Source organism: Mastacembelus armatus, chromosome 4 (genome assembly GCF_900324485.2).
Source record: "Mastacembelus armatus chromosome 4, fMasArm1.2, whole genome shotgun sequence".
NCBI lineage: Eukaryota > Metazoa > Chordata > Actinopteri > Synbranchiformes > Mastacembelidae > Mastacembelus > Mastacembelus armatus.
The window spans coordinates 27,028,655-27,043,635 of NC_046636.1; the positions used below are offsets into that span (position 1 = coordinate 27,028,655).

Here is a 14,981-nt window from a genome sequence, read left to right on the forward strand (position 1 = left end):
TGCAGATCAGTCAGATCAGGTCTGGTGCGGACAGAAGGTGAATATTGATCTGGCCGTCTACAGTAGGACTTCCTGAGCCTGCCCGCAGGGATATCCTCCGGGGGCCTGGGGAAGGTGAGAGGAGGTCGATTCTGGCCTCATCAAGGCGTCTTTGTCCCTGGTCAGTGCAGGCGGAGGCCCCAGCTGGGGGTCTCAGTCCAGCAGACACACGCCGATATGAGGATGGAGAGGCAGAGTGCACGGTGCCCGTCTGTTCCACCTCGCTGCCTCTTTTCTTATGGATTAACAGGAACCCATAACAAGAACCCCCCACTTTACACACACACACACACAACCCAGACACATTAAGCACAAACTCATGCACACACAATTATGGAGACCCCACATATCTTTCAGTCCAGAATCCAGATTGTTATTGCAGTTCGTCCTCTTTCTCTCCCTTTATTGTCACCACTCCCTCCTCCTCTTCGTTTTTGTTTTGGCGGTCTGTGAGCTTCCTTTGTCTCCAGCCGACTTTCAAAGAGTCCAATTTATTCGCTGTGGTCTAATTGTGTTGTCGGCAAGATCTGTTTGAAATCGCTTGGTTTGCACATTTTGCATGATAATAGGAGGCACTGACCGGTCAGCACATCCTGCTGTCCAATACCAGATCCCCTTTTCATCTTTTTATGGACATCTGCATTGCGTTTTATAGTCCATAAATTAAAGTGATGAGCCCCTGTAGCTATAATGACACAAAGATGCTCACGTTCGTTACTGAACATAGTCTGTTACAGACAAGATGTCACACAGGAAGAGCATTTCCTTTTTTTGGAGCTAATATCCGAAGAACAGCATGTGTTCAGCTTTATTTTTTGTTCACTTTAAGAAGATTTAATAATTTCGCATTATGTCATTCAAGTAATTTGTTTGAAGGCATCGCCTGAAGATAAATCTTGCAAATTATAGGCAAATCAGCCGTTTCAGAGGAATATTTTCTGTTAACTAAACCGTGTTTTCAAAATGACACCAAGGTGATCAGCACATTTGGTATTTATCTTACTACGTGCAAACAACTTGCAAAATATCTGGTTGGCTGTTTCCATGGTGTCATTTTCTTCCTTCATACAACCTGACACACATTGTTATGATGTATAAGGGAAGTCGTCTCCACTGAGGCAGAATAACAAGCAGAAACGGAGACAAATGATCAGGAAGGAACTGAAAATGAAGATAGAACAAATGGTCTAAACAGAGATCGTATAACTTAGTTTAGTTAAGTGTATGTTAGTCAAAACAGCCATGCATTGTAACTAACACGTTTTCACATATTGCAAGATTAAATGTTGACAAAACCAAAGTTTTCAGGCATATTAGTACAGCACCACTCTGAACTGAGCGAATCAGATTAGGTCCATGGTACAGCTCTCACATCCGTACCCTTAAAGCAGCACGAAGGCTGGAGAGGAGGAGGCGCTCCACAAACTTATAATTTTATCTAGCCTGGAAAAATGTAATATCAAATGACATTAAAAAAAAAAAAAAGCTCTCCACAAGGCCAGAACTGCAGACTATTCATCACTGAGGAAAATAAGAACCCCAGGTTTCTTTTCAGCACAATAGCCAGGCTGACAAAAAGTCACAGGTCTGCTGAACCCAGTGTTCCCTTAGCTCTCAGCAGTGATGACTGAGTTTCTTAGTTATGAAGTTCCACAAGGTTCTGTACTAGGACCAATTCTCTTCACCTTATACATGCTTCCTTTAGGCAATGTTATTAGAAAGCACTCTTAATTAATTACCGCTGCTATGCAGATGACATTCAGCATAGTTTTTCTAACAAGATAGCTACACATAGCCCCAGCCTACAGCACTACTGTGAAAAACTCTGGAGTCATTTTTGACCAGGACATGTCCTTTAACTCACAAAATAAGTATCTGCCTTCTTTCACTTGTGCAACATTTCCAAAATTGGGAACATCCTGTCTCAAAATGACAGAAAAACTAGTCCATGCATTTGTTACCTCAAGGCTAGATTACTCTAAGTCATTACTCTCTGGATGTCCCAGTATCTCCATAAAAAAACCTCCAGTTAATCCAGAATGCTGCAGCCAGAGTCCTGACAGGAACTAGCAAGAGATCATATTTCTCCTATATTAGCTTCTCTTCATTGGCTCCCTGTAAAATCCAGAATAGAATTTAAAATCCTTCTCCTCACATACAAATCCCTTCATGATCAAGCTCCTTCATACCTTAAAGACTTGTGGTTCCCAGAGTTTATAAAAGTATATTGGGAGACAGAGCCTTAAGCTATCAAGCTCCTCTCCTGTGGAACCAGCTCCGAGTCTGGGTTCAAGAGGCAGTAATGAATCTTGAAACTTCTACTTATTGATTTTCAGAAACCCAAGACCCAACTTCAAATAGTGAAACAAAAATCCACTTCATGAACTTGCTTCTTGGAGGCCAAGAGCTAAACTAGAACTTCTCTTGTGGAGATCAGAACAGTAAATAAGAACCTACAAGTGTGTGACAGAATTGTGAACCAAAAAAAACCCAAATATTCTGAACTGAAGTTACATGTTTATTACTGAACTAGACAATTCACAAGTATTCAGTCGTCAACATAATGGCACCATTTCAAATATTTAAAATGTTTCTGCCTGAACATTTGACACTAATCAGTTCTTCAGAGCCATTGCTGTCATCACCAGTAAATGGAAAATTAAACCAACACACCCAAACCGAGTGTCCAACAGCTACTGTCCAGTTGTCTGAATTGTCTGACTCTGCCAGGCTTGCTGCCCCAACACAGAAACCCAGTCCTGGCTGGTACCATGAGGATCGACCGACACATACGTACGAAACTGACATATCCCCACGTCAGCGACACGACGGTTTACAGGGGTGGGATACGATCCCCTGCTGGGAGGCCTCCCTACGGGACCGGAAACGAAACGCAAAGTCGACCCTCGCCAGGATTGGAGGTTCTGTTTTGGCTGAAACTTGGCAGAGAGACAACTCAGAGTCTGAACCCTCAAGTATAACACCAAGATTATATTTCTATTAAAATTTGGGTGGTGATGATCAACAAGACACCTACTCTTAACATTACAACATAATTTTACTCCTGCTTTGGAGAATCAGTCTGATCATATCAACACTGCCCTGAGACCTCCACCATGGACTAACAAACATTAACTCTGTCCTGTGGAGCTGAGAGAGTCCACACAACAGCATCAGCACACATACAGAAGTCAACAGGTGAGTTAGAACTCCATCCCACAAGCAGCCAGTTCAAGTCCTGTCTTTACTGAGCTCAGTCCCCTGGAGCAGCATTTTATACCAACAGGTCTGATGGGAGATGAAGGTGGAGGGCAGGGCTTGGTGACAACAGGTTTCCCTAAAGTTGGGCAAAGCAGAAAGAAACCGTCAATAATCCTGATCAATACAAACAAGTGAAGGTTTAACAGAAGTAGATGATGTACCTGAACACATCAGTGGGTCAACAGATGCAGAGACGCCATCAGAGGATGGTTTGGTCCACAATGGTCGTCTTCACCCTCATCCAGGACAGATATGGTCACAGAGCCACAAGTTGGTTTTTCCAGTGCCAGAGGAACCTGCTGACCTGCTTCAGCCTCCGTCTCCTTATGGTTTCTGGATGCACTGCAACTTTTCAAATAGGAAGCACAATTAGATGTTTCCTTTTAACCATTTAACAAATCTTCAAGTCCTGGCTTTGGGTCATCAGGTGCAGGGGGTAATTCTACAAGAACACAAGATCTCATCTAGACTTTCTACCAACTAAATGTGTGACCACAGTCAGGCCGGTTAATAACATCCGTCAGCAACTACAAGATCTGACTGTCAGTTTTGCAGTGAGCTGCATGTTAGCAAACACACTGAGGCCACACAAGAACCCCCCCCCCTTCTGTCTGTCCAACACTGGCCAGAGACAAAGACCTCAAACAGTGAGATCAGAAAGACTGAGTCCATCTGAGCTGTAAACCTGTTCACTATCTCAAACTCCTAATTTTCTCTGATACTAGTGAAGCGTTTGAAAGCAGCAGACGCCACAAACCATCTGGTCTGTTCAGAAAAACTTCAACAGAAACAACAGAGTCCAATTGAGTCGGTTCAGAACAGGAAGTAAAGACTAGTTAATTTCTATGGTTTGAAAAGCAGCTCTAACACGAGTGGAGGTGAGAGACGAGTGCCGCCCTCTTCACCGACCTCCCCTTACTGTTCAACAGCACAACAACCTACTGACCCAGGCTGCCTTCATGTAGTCTGCTCTGCATCAGGCTGATGTGGGACAGCTGAAGCTTCCTTCCCTGAAACATGTCAGCATCACTTTCTGTCTAAGCAGGATCACAGCAGCACCACAGTCAGCTGATTCACAAAACCAGAGGGATCCAGGTCTGGTTTTGGAAACTGCACAACCATGGCACTTAGCTCCAAACCAGGAGTCTACATTATGTGCCTACATCCTGTGTTGATCAACAACTAGACCTCCAGTAGCCTGACCCTGATTTCTCTGATTCACACCTGTGGATAAAACCTGTGAGACTAACTGGTCTCAGCTCAACTTTTGGAAGTAACATTTCTGAATTTAGTAACATCAACCCTGATAATATTTCAACATGTCATCCTGAAATAATCAGTTCTTCAGGGCCATTGCTGTCATCACCAGTAGATGGAAAATTCAACTAAGACACAAACCAAGTGTCCAACAGCTTCAATCCAGTTGTCTGAATTGTCTGACTGCCAAGCTCGCTACCCCCCAAAACAGAAACCCGAGTCCTGGCTGGTGCCACGCCGACCAACCGACACGTACGAAACCGTCTGATATATCCCAGCGACAGAACGCTTTACAGGGGTGGGATACGATCCCCTGCTGGGAGGCCTCCCCACGGGACCGGAAACGAAATGCAAAGTTGGACCTCACCAGGACTGGAGGTTCTGTTTGGGGTGAAGCTTGGCAGAGAGACAACCCAGAGACTGAACCCTCAGGTACAACCAACATTATATTTCTATTAAAATTTGGGTGGTGATGATCAACAAGACACTTACTCTTAACATCAAAACATAGTAACTTCCTGCTTCAGACAATCCCAGTCTGACCAGGTCAAGACTTCCCTGGTCATCACTCTATAATGAGCAAATAATTATCACAGCCAAATTAATGGTTGAACAGTTAAAAATCTAACAGGCAAAAAACCAGTTTCAAACCAATCTTAGACAGAATCATGAAACCCAAGACTATCACAATCCTGACTTAGGCCGAATATGCTAATTTGGACTAGTTCAGGACTAGGCTCCTGACTTTCTACAACACAAGACAGACTCTACAATACTTCCCTGAGGCCTGACCATGATCCAGTGGCAGAAGATGGTGGTCCGATGGTTAGCAGCTAAACTGCAGCCCCTGTAGAACATCAGATGGCAACAAGCTGAGGGATGGTGGTGCTTCTTGGAGGCCAGGTTCTTCAGTCTCAAGGACGCCAGACTCCAGCTGTGCCTGCTACTCATCACTGCACCCAGACGATCTGTTCAATATTTAGTGCAACATTTTCTAATCTGGAATCTGATCCAAAACATTGATTAACAGGGTTAATGTTGGACTAAAACTGTACTTCCCAGACCCGTCAGAGCCAACAACTAACACATGGCTGGATAAGTTATAGTTCAGGCTGTCACTCACCTTCCTGGATCAGTTTCCAAGGTCCTTCTGAATCTAGATGTGGTTTGGTATCTTTCTCCAGTTTTCTTTACAGGAGGCAGCTTTTCAGGAACAAAGGTTGTGGATCTCTGTCACACCATCCAGCAGCCAATATGGCCCAATTGTGTCTGAGCATCTCATGTGATGCACCTGCAGAAGAACAAGGGACCGAAAGATGCATCAAACGATTTACAGACATTTGGAAGAACAAAGTTCCTTTAAAGGGTCAGTGCCTTACCAATGTCAGAGACTTCTGGGGCTTCACGTTCCAGCCGGTTCCAACAGACAAACGGAGACGGACACGTTTACGCAGACGGACGGACATGCAGACAGACCTGCTAACATATAAACCACCCACTGTCACCAAGTGCTGCTCATAAGGGATTTGTTGGGTTTTTGGTTTTGTAAAGTGCCCTGAGATGATTCTGTTGGGATTTGGTGCTATACACACAAAACTGAACTTGGACAGACACACATGTAGACATTGAGGTCAAAGTTCAAACAGTGAGAAGAGGAAAGAGTTTCATTGAGACAGAGCTGGACCAACACCCACCCAACCACCAGTGCACCTACAGGCCTACTGGAGCCAGAACACACAGGTCAGACCTCTAAGCTCCACAACAGGCAACAGACCAGACCACTAACACTCAACAACCACCAGGCCTGTTGGAGCTAAAATAATCCAGTCAGATCTTCTGACACCACAACAGACAACAGGACTTCTAGCACCACTGACTCTAGATCAACAACTGACAGACCTATCTGAGCCAAAACCGACAGGTCGGTTCTCTTGGCACCACCAGCCCAGCCGCTTAATGGAAATAAAGATGAATTATAGATTAGACAGAAATGGAGACACAAATAAGTGACAGGGCAGTAAAAATAACTCATTATTGGTAGAGACACATAATAAATAACTAAGGCATCAAAATCACAAACTACTAATTATTTCTAACGTGACAGATGAAATGCCAAGGCAGTCAAAATAACAAAGGACAGGTCGGGGATCTTTTTAGTTTGTGTTATTATGACGTATCTACACTGACTAACATATTTAGAGCTAATGTTCTTGTTTGTTTCGTGCCTCCACATGAGAAAGCACAGAACAAACCTCTCATGCTTAGGTCACTGCTTTAAGTCCTTAAAACACTGACCTAAGTCGGTCTATCGGAGCGACCGGTGGCCACGCTATGCTAAAGTTACTGACCGAAGGGGAGGATTGTCCAACAGCCCTCGGCTGTAGAACAGCAGGGGGTCACTGGACGGGAACCTTGGCACCGTGACCGCAGACCAGATCGAACAACCCTCTGCTCTGGGCTCTTTGTCAGCAGGCGGTTATTCGACGTGAATTACAGCACAGTGCCCGCAAACATCACAAACCACATCACAGAACCACTTACCGTGTGACCTTGTCACCCTTACCTCATGTAGACCCAGGCTGAAGATCCGCTGGAGGATGAAAAGTAAACGGTAACGCGAGACGAAGAAAGAGAGAGAGAGAGATGTGTGGAACCGATAAGTGTTGGGACACACTAGAACCAGAAGCACAACCACACCCTTTATTATTTTTATTTATGTTTTTTTATTTTGGCATCATGCCTTTGGTTTTAGAGCAGATGGAACCAAACTATAACAGTTAGTCCACAAACATTGATTCAAACTGCACAGACTATATATTATATATATAAAAAACTATGTTGGAGAGAGAAGAGAAAGAGGAGGCTGACTACCACAACAACAACAACCCTCAGCCACAACAGCCAAGACCAAACACCTTCACTACACAACCAACAACAGGAAGAGAGAGAGAGAGAGAGAGAGAGAGAGAGGCACAGTTCACAACGTTATTAATATTGTTATTGTTTGTTATTATCATTGTCGTCATAACAGATTATTATTGTGGAGACGGAGAGTGTGTGTCCAGACGAGAGCCGGCCAGTCAGGCAACAGACGACGAGGAGGACGGAGAGCTGACCGGCTGGGTGTTGTGGCCTAAAGGAGCCTTTTAGTAACGACGCATTGTTCTAATGGCCACACTGGTTATCTAGACTTGTTTTTTAAAAGCTGTTTGTGTTTCTGTTTAGTTTTTTATTTTAGTATTTTTTAGGGGCCATCTTGGGGCAGAAAGAGACAGAGGTCACACTAAGCTCAGCCCTCAATGACACAACACCTTCCAAACAACAGGCTGAGACAAACATCCAAACATCTGCCACTGGTCTGACGACAAACCACAGACGGCTGCTCTCACCTGACTATGGGCAGCCATTTGATGGGACAGACTGGATGTTGGCGGCTCATGGGCTTGGTGGCAAAAATAAAAAATAAGGATAGAGTTAAGGACAGGTGCTAGATCGCACAGAGAGGATTTTAAAGATGATACAAGGCCGCCATGACTGGAAAGTGGGGGAGGGAGGGAGGGAGGGAGAGAGCACCCATGGCACCATGGCCATGTTCGACCTTTGGCCTATAGCACCAAGAACCTGAACACAGGCTTCATGATGGGAGAGAAAGACCCTGACCCTAAGCCCTGCACAGAGACCACTAAAACAACCACTACAGGCTTCACTTTGGCCCAGGGGCCAGGACAGGACAGAGACAGAGTCATGGCGGCCAAGTATGACTAGAAAACAACGTCCTTACTATTTGGCAGACCTCAGTGGACAGGGATCTGGAAAGAGAAAGGACAACAGTCAGTCTGGTCACATGGGGTCAAGCAGTGTGGTTCATTTATTGCTTCAACATCTTCACTGTCACTTTCTGCTTTGACTTTTTCTAGTCTCCTTTTTTGTATTTTAGGGAGAGAAAGTAAAACTGTTTTATCCAGAAACATCAAAGATAAAAAGCAGCTTTTATGAGCAGGCAACTAAATAAAGTTGGATTGTGACTAATGATGATGTAAAGGACAAACTCACCTTGGTCAATCAGTGTTCAGGGCCCTTATGGATCCACAAGTTGCAGACCCGAGATCTGGTCTTGGTCCGACGTGGTTTTATGGAGGCAGTTAAGGCCTAAATGCCTTGAAGCTCAGTCCAGCTCTACGTGTTGGGGCGTCACACACCTGATGCACCTGTAGCAGGTCCAGACAAACGATGAGGGAGGGTTGAACCAACAAAGTGTTTGATTAAACAAACACTTGGTGTCTCACCTTTGACAGACTCTGGGTCCCTGATCAGATGGTGAGGCTTCTTGGAGGCCAGGTTCTTCAGTCTCAAGGAAGCCAGACTCCAGATGTGCCTGCTACTCATCACTGCACCAAGAAGATCTGTTCAATATTTAGTGCAACAACATTTTCTAATCTGGAATCTGATCCAAAACATTGATTAACAGGGTTAATGTTGGACTAAAACTGCTTCCCAGACCCGTCAGAGCCAACAACTAACACATGGCTGGATAAGTTATAGTTCAGGCTGTCACTCACCTTCCTGGATCAGTTTCCAAGGTCCTTCTGAATCTAGATGTGGCTTGGTATCTTTCTCCAGTTTTCTTTACAGGAGGCAGCTTTTCAGGAACAAAGGTTGTGGATCTCTGTCACACCATCCAGCAGCCAATATGGCCCAATTGTGTCTGAGCATCTCATGTGATGCACCTGCAGAAGAACAAGGGACCAAAAGATGCATCAAAGGATTTACAGACATTTGGAAGAACAAAGTTCCTTTAAAGGGTCAGTGCCTTACCAATGTCAGAGACTCCTGGGGCTTCACGTTCCAGCCGGTTCCAACAAACACAAACGTAGAGACGGACACGTTGACGCAGACGGACGGACATGCGGGGACAGACTTGCTAACATAAACCAATGCACCCACTGTCACCAAGTGCTGCTCATAAGGGATTTGTTGGGGTTTCTGTTTTTGTAAAGTGTCTTGAGATGATTGTGTTGTGATTTGGAGCTATACACACAAAACTGAACTGAACTTGGACAGACACACATGTAGACATTGAGGTCAAAGTTCAAACACACAGTGAGAGGAGGAAAGAGCTGTATTGAGACAGAGCTGGACCAACACCCACCCAACCACCAGTGCACCTACAGGCCTATTGGAGCCAGAACACACAGGTCAGACCTCTAAGCTCCACAACAGGCAACAGACCAGACCACTAACACTCAACAACCACCAGGCCTGTTGGAGCTAAAATAATCCAGTCAGATCTTCTGACACCACAACAGACAACAGGACTTCTAGCACCACTGACTCTAGATCAACAACTGACAGACCTATCTGAGCCAAAACCGACAGGTCGGTTCTCTTGGCACCACCAGCCCAGCCGCTTAATGGAAATAAAGATGAATTATAGATTAGACAGAAATGGAGACACAAATAAGTGACAGGGCAGTAAAAATAACTCATTATTGGTAGAGACACATAATAAATAACTAAGGCATCAAAATCACAAACTACTAATTATTTCTAACGTGACAGATGAAATGACAAGGCAGTCAAAATAACAAAGGACAGGTCGGGGATCTTTTTAGTTTGTGTTATTATGACGTATCTACACTGACTAACATATTTAGAGCTAATGTTCTTGTTTGTTTCGTGCCTCCACATGAGAAAGCACAGAACAAACCTCTCATGCTTAGGTCACTGCTTTAAGTCCTTAAAACACTGACCTAAGTCGGTCTATCGGAGCGACCGGTGGCCACGCTATGCTAAAGTTACTGACCGAAGGGGAGGATTGTCCAACAGCCCTCGGCTGTAGAACAGCAGGGGGTCACTGGACACGAACCGTGGCACCGTGACTGCAAACCAGATCGAACAACCCTCCGCTCTCGGCCCTTTTTGACAGCAGGCGGTTATTCGACGTGAATTACAGCACAGTGCCCGCAAACATCACAAACCACATCACAGAACCACTTACCGTGTGACCTTGTCACCCTTACCTCATGTAGACCCAGGCTGAAGATCCGCTGGAGGCTGAAACGAAAACACGGTAACGCGAGAGGAAGAAAGAGAGAGAGAGAGATGTGTGGAACCGATAAGTGTTGGGACACACTAGAACCAGAAGCACAACCACACCCTTTATTATTTTATAATTGTTTTTATTTTATTTTGGCATCATGCCTTTGTTTTAGAGCAGATGGAACCAAACTATAACAGTTAGTCCACAAACATTGATTCAAACTGCACAGACTATATATTATATATATAAAAAACTATGTTGGAGAGAGAGAAGAGAAAAAGGAGGCCGACTACCACAACAACAACAACCCTCAGCCACAACAGCCAAGACCAAACACCTTCACTACACAACCAACAACAGGAAGAGAGAGAGAGAGAGAGAGGCACAGTTCACAACGTTATTAATATTGTTATTGTTTGTTATTATCATTGTCGTCATAACAGATTATTATTGTGGAGACGGAGAGTGTGTGTCCAGACGAGAGCCGGCCAGTCAGGCAACAGACGACGAGGAGGACGGAGAGCTGACCGGCTGGGTGTTGTGGCCTAAAGGAGCCTTTTAGTAACGACGCATTGTTCTAATGGCCACACTGGTTATCTAGACTTGTTTTTTAAAAGCTGTTTGTGTTTCTGTTTAGTTCTTTATTTTAGTATTTTTTAGGGGCCATCTTGGGGCAGAAAGAGACAGAGGTCACACTAAGCTCAGCCCTCAATGACACAACACCTTCCAAACAACAGGCTGAGACAAACATCCAAACATCTGCCACTGGTCTGACGACAAACCACAGACGGCTGCTCTCACCTGACTATGGGCAGCCATTTGATGGGACAGACTGGATGTTGGCGGCTCATGGGCTTGGTGGCAAAAATAAAAAATAAGGATAGAGTTAAGGACAGGTGCTAGATCGCACAGAGAGGATTTTAAGGATGATACAAGGCCGCCATGACTGGAAAGTGGGGGAGGGAGGGAGGGAGGGAGCACCTATGGCACCATGGCCATGTTCGACCTTTGACCTGTAGCACCAAGAACCTGAACACAGGCCTCATGATGGGAGAGAAAGACCCTGACCCTAAGCCCTGCACAGAGACCACTAAAACAACCACTACAGGCTTCACTTTGGCCCAGGGGCCAGGACAGGACAGAGACAGAGTCATGGCGGCCAAGTATGACTAGAAAACAACGTCCTTACTATTTGGCAGACCTCACAGTGGACAGGGATCTGGAAAGAGAAAGGACAACAGTCAGTCTGGTCTCATGGGGTCAAGCAGTTTGGTTCATTTAGTTTAGTTAATGTAAAAAGCACATTTCTAAGAAGTGCAACCACAGTGCTGAAGGATTAAAACAAAATTAAAACCTTTAAGACATGTAAGAAAATAAAACACCCTCAATTAAAACATGAAGAACAAATAAGTTTTTAAAGAAGATTTAAAAGTAGAAACAGAAGGAGAAGATCTAATAAACAGACTGATCAGAGTCTGGGAGCAGCCACTGAAAAAGCCTGGCCACCTTTCATTGGAGTTGACCTGAAGAGCCAGAGGATCCTGATTTATTTTTATCCTTTCTTACTAAGAGTGAGAAAGGCCTCAGACTGGGTCTGAACACCTGCTGGCTTCCATAGTGTTTTAATCCAAAGATAAAAACCAGGCTACTAAAAGTTGGATTGTGACTAATGAGTCCAGCAGGTTATATAAAGGTTAGTGGGTCATGGTGGGCCCAGGGCAACCGACCGTCGGTGGGCCTGCTAACAAGGCTCATGGCTAAAACTGCGTCACACTGAGCCGCCACAGGTTTTTACACCTGACTGATCGAAAAGGACAAGCTCACCTTGGTCAATCAGGTTTCAGGGCCCTTATGGATCCACACGTTGCAGACCCGAGGTCTGGTCTTGGTCCGACGTGGTTTTAAGGAGGCAGTTAAGGCCTAAAGGCCTTGAAGCTCAGTCCGCCATGAGGCCACGCTGCTCTGCGTGTTCGGGCCTGACGCACCTGTAGCAGGTACAGACAAACGATGAGGGAGGCTCGAACCAACAAAGTGTCTTTGCTAAACAAACGCTCAGTGTCTCACCTTTGACAGACTTTGAGTCCATGGTCCTGCAGACCCAGCGCTCTGTTCCGGTAAATATGACGTTTTATCTGCAGGTTTCCCTCGTTTCTGCCTCCACACCTGGTCGCTCAGTTCTTCTTCTTCGTGTTTAAGGGCAGGTAGGTTAGGACGTCAAGGCGCTGTTTGTTCGTTATCCGGCTCCAAACCAACGAGTTTGGGCCGACGAGGGAGCAAAGGTTCTGGTTTAGTGTCGCTGTGTGATTCTGTGGCGGACTCGGCTAACACCTTAACACCTGCTGAGCACCTGAGCTGGCGCTCAGCGTTTAAAAGGCCGTGATTTGACGCGGCCACGCCCACTGCGCACGGCTCCTGGTTGGTGATTGGCTCACTCTTATTCATAGCTCATTTCCGGTTCTGCTGCTAATTATGCTATCACGTTATCAATAAATTCTAAGGCTGGAAGAAAATAAAACTGATTGTTGTTCGATTTCCGAAGGAAACTCGAATGACAGATAGAATCTAAAGGGGATCAGGTTTCTTTGGACCCAGTCTCTGTCCCCGTTCCGGCTCAATGGGTGGCGGTAATGCACCCTAGTTGCCTTGCAAACAACAGAAGAAGAAGAAAACAGACTCTACACCTTCTTTAGTGTTGTAGTTGGTTCAAAACGGATCATTACTCGAGGCCTCATGCGGACACAGTCCCCCTGCTGGCCAAAGGCTGTAATACGGGCAGATGTCTAGCAGAGTTTGGGCTCAGGGATAATGACAAATAAATACATTTTTATTTAAAAACACTATTTGTTCAACAATGTCGGGGTTTAAGTGATTCCTCCTTTTCCAAATGAGTTCTCCGGCTTTGGAAAAAACCAATTATCAGGGAACAGATGATGCTGGGATGCACAAATACCCCACAGCAGGTCGGTAGAGGTTTGGTTACACCAACTTCTGCCTCTTCCGGTATAGACGGGGGTCCTCCATCCAGCCAGACATGTATCACCTGTGGCGTCGGCAGAGACATTTTAGGTAACTGAGTTCACTTCCTGTTGCTAACACGTTGTGCTGTGTGTTTCTGTACAGCTCGTTTACAGGTTAAAACGAACCAGATTCTCTGTACAACAGCTCATAACCTGTCACATAGTCCTGGACTAGTCAAGTACCGTCGTTTTTGTCCAATACTTCTTACTATTTCCAGACTTAGTGCTCATTAGCCTACAGTTAGCTCAGCTAGCTGCTAGCATTGCCTCTCCCTGTCTGTCCCGCTTGGTGCCACGTTTAGTTTCTCCTCTGCCTCCTTTAGTCACAATGAGACCTGGAATAAGTGGAAGCTCCTGGCAGCTTTGGAGACAAGGATCACTGATCTGGAAGCTCCGACCCTTCGAACCAAAGCCAGCTAAGCCTAGCCCTGTTAGCTGTCTGATGGAAACATCCTGCTGCAAAAGCCCACGGCTCATCACCGGCCTGTTAAGAGTTTCTCACCGGTTTGGAGAAACCCAGTCTGGTAATTGGCAGCTCCATAGAACTGATTCCAACACAGGTTATTTTAAAGTAATAATTTGTGATTTATATCCTTGTTTATTGATTTGTGAAAATAAAATAAAAACCACTCCACTAAAGCATGAACTTTTCCCATTTGGTGTTTAAATTCTGTGTTGCCAGGTCTTCTGAGGCACAGATGCTCTGACCAGCAAGACAGCAGTTTGCTCTACAATAATGTGAAAGGAGAAGTATATCACCAGCTACTGAAAACAAGTGACGCCTGGTTGCACAGTAGAAGCAAACACATCTCAGACATTTTAAAACTCTGAGCCTGCAGGCTGCACATTTACTGTGGGTACATTCCTCTCTGCTCCTCCTCCCTGCCGCTCTGCAAAAACACACCAGCCAGACCTTCTTCCCACCCAACGCCCAGTCTGGACTGCACCGTCCTGTCACGTTAACCTGGCCTCTGCGGAGCGAGAGGTATGGAGGCATCACATGACTTGACCCGGTGCAGAATTAGTGCACATTCTTCAGGGTTTGAGGATTATAATGCAATAATGCACATTTTACATGGAGAGCAGCAAAGTCCTGTTTGGTGCTCACATACCACATAACCAGAATGTGAGATCATTACAAGAGAGAGCACGGGCTGTTTGTCTCACTGGATCTTTAGTGACAGACGGAGGAGAAAGGAGACGGGTGTTGCCAGTAAATACCAAAACCACTTCTAACCTGTGTTTGGAAACTATTTGAGGCACGTTAAGTGTACCTGTGTAATTATATGGCTGCTCATGATGTTTTAATGACAGAGCTGTTGAATCCAAATCATTCCCTGGGAAACAGCACCAACAACCAAATATGT

The 14,981-nt window shown here is 45.2% G+C and overlaps 1 long non-coding RNA gene across 2 annotated transcripts; it reads right to left on the minus strand.

Moving 5' to 3' along the window:
* Positions 1–2,925: 2,925 nt before the first annotated feature.
* Positions 2,926–7,248, minus strand: LOC113129252 (uncharacterized). Of its 2 annotated transcripts, XR_003295592.1 has the most exons (4): positions 5,937–7,248; positions 5,681–5,848; positions 3,462–5,525; positions 2,926–3,376 (listed from the first exon to the last, which is right to left on the minus strand). It is a non-coding gene; the product is annotated as an uncharacterized LOC113129252 (long non-coding RNA). The 2 variants fall into 2 exon arrangements; XR_003295591.1 differs by having other exon boundaries at positions 5,681–7,248.
* Between the last annotated feature and the right edge of the window lie 7,733 nt (positions 7,249–14,981).